The following is a 6,318-nucleotide window of genomic DNA, read 5'->3' on the forward strand; positions in this document are numbered from 1 at the left end:
CGTGCTGTCAGTCTGTCCCTGATCTACTTCAAACCATATATTTACCAAAGGAGTCTTGAGAAAAAGTTCACTTAAAATAAAGACCTGACTGTTGAAAGGAGTCTCTGCTAAGACTTTGTGGTTTAGTTATTGTGCAGATATTTCAAAGCCAGCAAGAAATTAACAGAGAAAACCACAGGGAGGGGCAGGTGAAGTGACTGGGGCCAATTATGGTCATGACTTCCAATCCTAGATATCCCTTGGCTCTTACTGGGACACTACAGGGACATGCAGAATGTGGGTTGGAGTCTACTTTGACCTCTGTCATTAATGGGTTAAAAACACTTTAAGATATTTGAGAAGCAGATTCAGATGCATCTCACTTCTCCCAAAAGTCTTTTTGGTATTTACACTGCACCCTAAACTGTCCCTGTCAGGTTCAGTTATAGATGGCAGTGGCTGCCTGGGTCATCATAGCAAACTGTTCTTTGTTTTCCTGGGGGTGTTACAGCAACCAGCAGAGTTGCGAGCTGACAACATGGTTTATTGCTGCAGAAAATCAGAGGATGGTGTGTCAAGAAGCTGGATACCAAGTTGATGGGCCAAGGCTTCCCCTGGGAATCACACATCAAACCCCCCACCCTTCCCATGCCTTACATTGACAACTAATTCCCAAGTATGTAGCAATAACCCATCCTCAACATTGCTGTGGGGTTTTTTCTTCTCAACAAACTATTGTTTGGATGGCAAGGAAAGAAAACAGATTGGGGGGTGACTTGTATGTGAGACTGTCACCTTGTATTATCAGCCCACCTGCTGAGGTCCAAAGCAGGGTACCTTGAACCAGGTCTAGTGATTTAATGTCCTTTTCTGTCTGTGGGCAGAAGCTCACTGGTGGGATGTGTGGCCACCCCTGCCCTCACCTCTCCCCTTGTTGGCACTAGTGTGAGTGGCTGTTTGAGCTGTTCTGGGATGTGGGTGGGTGAAGCCGTAATTGTTGTATTTTGGCAGCAGGGACTGTATGTAAAGAAGGGAAGGCGGCAGTGTGTGACTAATGCTGCAGTAGGGTCTAGAGTCTCCTGCTAAAAGGCAGGCAGTGCTTCCTAGGGCTCAGGTGTGTGACCTCCTCTTTTCCTGGAGGAGGGAATCTGCCTGCAAGGGGCTGGGGTAGAAGAGATTTCTACCTGCAGAAATTGTAGTGGGAGGGATGGTTGTGGAAGGAAGTGATGGTGTTGCAAGACTCCTGCTAAAGAAGGAGGAAATTTGATGGCCCTGTCAGGGCTGAGATAACACAGGGGAAAGGGAGACTTCTGACAGTATGTGATTACTGTAGAACCTTCTTGTCAGGAAGGTGGCTCGCATATCTCCCAAGCATTTTCACTGAGCTGTGCAAGTTGAAAAAACATTGCGTGTCAGCTCCCCTGGAGAAGAATCAAGTTAGTGTGCGAGCAGTTGTGCTTCACGGCTTCCTCGGTGTGTCTGCAGAATCCAAGGAGAGCAAAAAGGCAAGGCTGTAGGACATTTTGGTTCTGTTGTGGATTTAAGTAGCAATATAGCCATAAATACAACTCAAGGTGTGTTGTCAGCTTGAAATGCTCCCTAGGGAACAGCTTGGGCAGCCATAGGTCCTGATCTTCAGTGTCTTCTGTTCTGGCATAACTGCTGCCTATCCCAGATCTGCTCCCACATGTTCAGACCTTCTGGTTCTGAATGTGCTTCCACCAGGGAAGCAAATCTGATCTCTGTTGCCAAGATGCCCCAAAAGGGACTGACCTGGGGACTAGGAACTGACCTGCTGTCAGGGACACATGAAGAAAGCCAGGGGTGGCGTGTCTGTTACAGCAGTTTCCTAAGCTCGTGCCAGCTCTGAGGAGCGGTTTCAGTAATGCTTTCTAGCAGGAAAGCCTCGTGCTAGGCAAAGCAGTTTTCACTCCTAGAGCAGTTCATGAGACTGAGGGTGGTGAGTTACCTTCTGTTACCTGCCTTAAGGTTGAGCATAGGCTCAGCTACCTGTGAGAGAGGTGCACATGTCAAACCCTCGAGTAAGCAAAGCTTCAGAAGCCAAATGGGCACATAAGAGTGGTTATAGACTCCTCTGCTGAGCAACTGCGGGCTCAGTGAAACCTACAGTGTGCCAATACCTTCAGCCAGCAGGTTTGTGCTGTTGGGGTGAAGTTTTTGAAAGTGTTTGTATAGGTGTAGTTTCTTGCAAAATTTCTTTGTTATGATGCCCCTAAAATCTGGTGTTTTCTTATCTTTGACAGAGAAATTCTCTGAATTACTGATACAGTAACTAATTTAGTGCGTTTAAGGGGAAGATATTATGAGCCTTTGTTTTCTGTCTTAAGTTCGACATCAGGGTAGAATGATCTGAAGTCCAAGGTGAGGAGGAAGATAGTGCAGATACTACAAGGCCTGCCAATCTGGTTCTTACTGTTCAGAAAAAACAAAATAACTAGACTAAGAAGCTTACTGGTAATTAGTAGCTAATGTGTTTGTAACTATCACGTGCCTTAAAATTTTCATGGTAGGAGAATTAAAAAAAAATCAACAATGTGTTTTCTGTAATACTGCTCAACATTCTCTCTGTAGTTTAGACTGGTGGGATTTTGCATTGTATTTACACTGTACTATAAACTGAAACACTTAGAATGGTTTGATTTTACAAGTATGGAGAGGAAAAAAAAGGTGGATTATGCTTTTCATAGAACAAATGTTACCGTGACGGAATGTATTATTATTATGATAGGATCTTTCCATAATGCAGACAAGTAGAATGCTTGTTAGAAACCAGGTATGTAGGTTAACAATTTGGTGTGTTTTCAATAAACCATGCCTGGAAAGAATATATGTGCCATTGGTTATCTTTTTGTTACATCAGGTATCTCAAACATTCTTTGGCTTTTGCAGCAGCAGTTTTCTGTGGCAAGGGATTATTCAACCCAAGCTTAGGTCAATGCTCTGTGTTAGCAAAAGGTCAGTGGTAATGAGGGGCAATTGAAATGTCCTATAAACGAGTAAAGCTGAACATTTTTGACTCATTGCCATATGCTGGGGTTGTAGCATGACCCTGGACTGTAGATCATGGGTTTTTTTCCTTTTTAATATACAAGCATATTTCTGTGGGAAAGACATGTACACCACTGTTCCAGGTCCAGCATGTCTGTGAGCACAGAACTTGCTGATAGCTTTTCCATTTGGGAAGTTAGTAACCTTCCCCAAATAAGTCATAAAATCCACGTAACCTTACAAAGATTGCACATTTCTGAAATGTGTATAAGAAAAATTGTAGTAATGTATGAGGTTTGGTTGACATGAGAAATTGTTACTTTGAGGATGTGCCAAATAAACTACATTTGGTACTAAGGAATGGAAGAAAATCCTGATAATGAAGAGTCACCTATGTATTTAAGGTAACAGCCACTTACCACAGATACTCCTTCTCTTGAGGACTGCCTTGCCTGTGTGAGATCAGTGACTGGCACACCTAAATACACGATATTCACCACCATGCCTTTGTGAAGCCTGACAAAACCTGATAAATGATCTCCATCTTACCCTCCCTCCTTATTTCAGATGTCTTAAATGCATCCCCAGATGTTTTGTAAAATCATCTCTGGCTCTGTTCTTGCAGCTGGAGGATACAGTTTCACAAGTGCTGCAATAAGATGTGGGCTCCTGGGCTTAGCATCCTGCACCTTGGTGTCATCATCCTTCCACTGCAGGGAGGAATCTGATTTTCCCTTTGTGGGTGCACTAATATGGTAATGAATAGCAGATGCTGTAGGTAAGGTACTGAGCTAAAACAAATACATTGTTTTTACAACTGACATTTTACAGCTGTCAAAATGATTTCATTTCCAGCTTATCACAGGTTGGGCAAATGGAAGCAGTGAGTCCTGCAGGTGGAAGGTTAATCTGGTAACAATGAGCAAGAAATATCACGGCCTTCATCTGTTTCAGGTTTCAGCAGTGTCTTGGGGTAATACTCAGTCCTCAAGGGTCCCTTCCCCAGTGTCTTACTTTGAAGGTCTCTGAAGCACAGCAGTGGCAGGATCTTGTTCTGGTACAAGCTGATGGGGGATCTTTGAAACGGGGAAGCGCTTTATGATGCCATTAACTGAGCTGTGGAGACAGGCAAAGACTGAAACTCGGGTACTCTGTTCTGTGTCTGTGTGTGTGTCCTTATAACTGCATCTGATTGCTCAGCCAAGTAAGGACACATCACTGCCCTGCTGGTGCCACCTTGGGAGGGAGGGTTGGGACCCCAGTGGTCTGTCTCCTTGTTGCTCTTGTAGGGGTTTCTTTATGTCTCCTTCACTGCGTTTAGTGTTTGACTCATTGCTCAGAATTCTCCAGTGAGCTGCTTTTCACTTCCTCATGCCAGTGGGAGGAGGCAATGGCTCCTGCACTAACATGTGATGCCTGCTCCGTACTCACACAAGTAAATTCTGATGGAAGGATTGCTTCCATGGGTGCTGTTATACAAAATACAGTAGTGCTAAGTTTGACTTCCTCTTAAATCCTCCTTCTTTCTTGTACACCAAATTGGTTCAATAGTTTGAAAGACAGTATCATGTCCCTTTGAGGTAACAAAGAGGCTCTGGCAGAAACCAGACCTCACTCTCATGTATTGCCTGAATCACAAAGACAGCCTAGACAGTAACTGTCATCTGGAGAATAGATGTAAATTGCCAGTATTCAGTGAGATCATCCATTTCTGACATGAGCTGTGAGAATTTGCAGAGAGCTCTGTGTTGTTTTAGGGCAGTTCTTCTCCTTGGGAACTTTCTATCAGTGGCACACTCTGATGGACACTCCTTAAACACACGCTCCACATACACCATTCCATAGGCAATTTGTGCAAGAACAGGTTGTGTCTTCTAGCTGTAATAGGCTGATGTTGCCCTAACACTCAGGTTTTTAGAATATGTTTGAATTAGAAGATCCACTGTCTGCCTTTTGCTTCTCCCAGAATTCAAAGCATGACTTTATTTTGAAAAGTGCCTCTTCTCCCTGGGAGATTTCACATTTATGTGTCAGTGACTCCAGATCATATTTGCTCAACTGACCAAAAGCTTTTTTTCTAATTGTCAGTCATGCAAACTGAGTCAGGCTTTTTCTTTTCATCCCTTGCCACCAATAATTAAGAGCATTTCAAAAATGTAGTGAAGTGGAAAATTTTTTCAAACATACGGAATTTCTGCAAATACTGCGATAGTACATACATTGTGTTTAGTTTTACAATTTGCTATGTAGGAGATGCTTTCTAATAAATTGAAATGCCTTTTTATACTAAAAGGTGGCTGTTACATTTGCCACATTTATTACAAATACATCATTCACTACTGCACCTTTTGAAATGCCCACTCTACAGGTTCCCACCTTTCCTAATCTTCTTAACAGTCTCTTGAACAGTAATTTTGGCCATTAACAAGCCATAAAATTGCATTTTTCTGATTCTTTCTTGTAAAACTGCACAAGAGTCTACCTGTTATGAGACTGGTTTGCTCATCAGCCTGTGTGATGTGCCCTGCTGTGACAGGAGTGTCTGTTGGGTGCAGAGGTGTTTAGGGCTAAACACAAGCAAGAATTCTTTGGAGTCAAGGCTTTAGATGTACAGACAAATTTTCTGGTCCACCATATGTATCCAGATTTTCTGGTTTTCTCTAGACACTTCTATAATCTAGTAAATGTGCTTGAGGATTATTTTGCATTGCAAATTTTGCAAAAATTGCTTTCAACCACCTGAAGGACTTTGGTCCAGTGAGTTGGAGTTGGGCTGAATACCAAGGGGACGTGCTGCTGAGCAGTGTTACAGAACAAATCACCGACTTGCAGCATGAGATGGAGGTGTGAGGAGTCAGTATTGGCTCTACACAGAACAGCACAACAGAGTCAACTGAGGCTGCTTCTGCATAATCTAACCCAGTACAGGAGATCTTGTGTCTCTCTGATGTGACAGAGTTCACTTGTCAGGAATATCTGATAGTGTTGTCTCCTATCCCTGTGAAATGCACATTTTACAAGCCTTTACAGCTCATGGCTGGGTTACCATGGTTTGCTTGGTCCATAACCTCAGCCTGTTCTAGTTTTCTTTTGGTGATCCTCTGCTCCTTACCAGTGTCCTGGAGGTGGATTTTCTGCAGCACACAAGCCAGGGGAGGGACCACTGCAGTAAGGTGGGCTGTACAAGGAAGAAATTCATAACAGGTTTGACAGAATTCATACTGGGAAAGGCAAGAATGTTTATCCTTGATTTTCACTTTGATTTTCAACTGTTGGATGTTTCTGTGGCTGTTTCAAGTCTGGAAGCCTCACATGCAGTACGGAATTCAT

This window comes from Prinia subflava, chromosome 19 (assembly GCF_021018805.1).
Source record: "Prinia subflava isolate CZ2003 ecotype Zambia chromosome 19, Cam_Psub_1.2, whole genome shotgun sequence".
Lineage (NCBI taxonomy): Eukaryota > Metazoa > Chordata > Aves > Passeriformes > Cisticolidae > Prinia > Prinia subflava.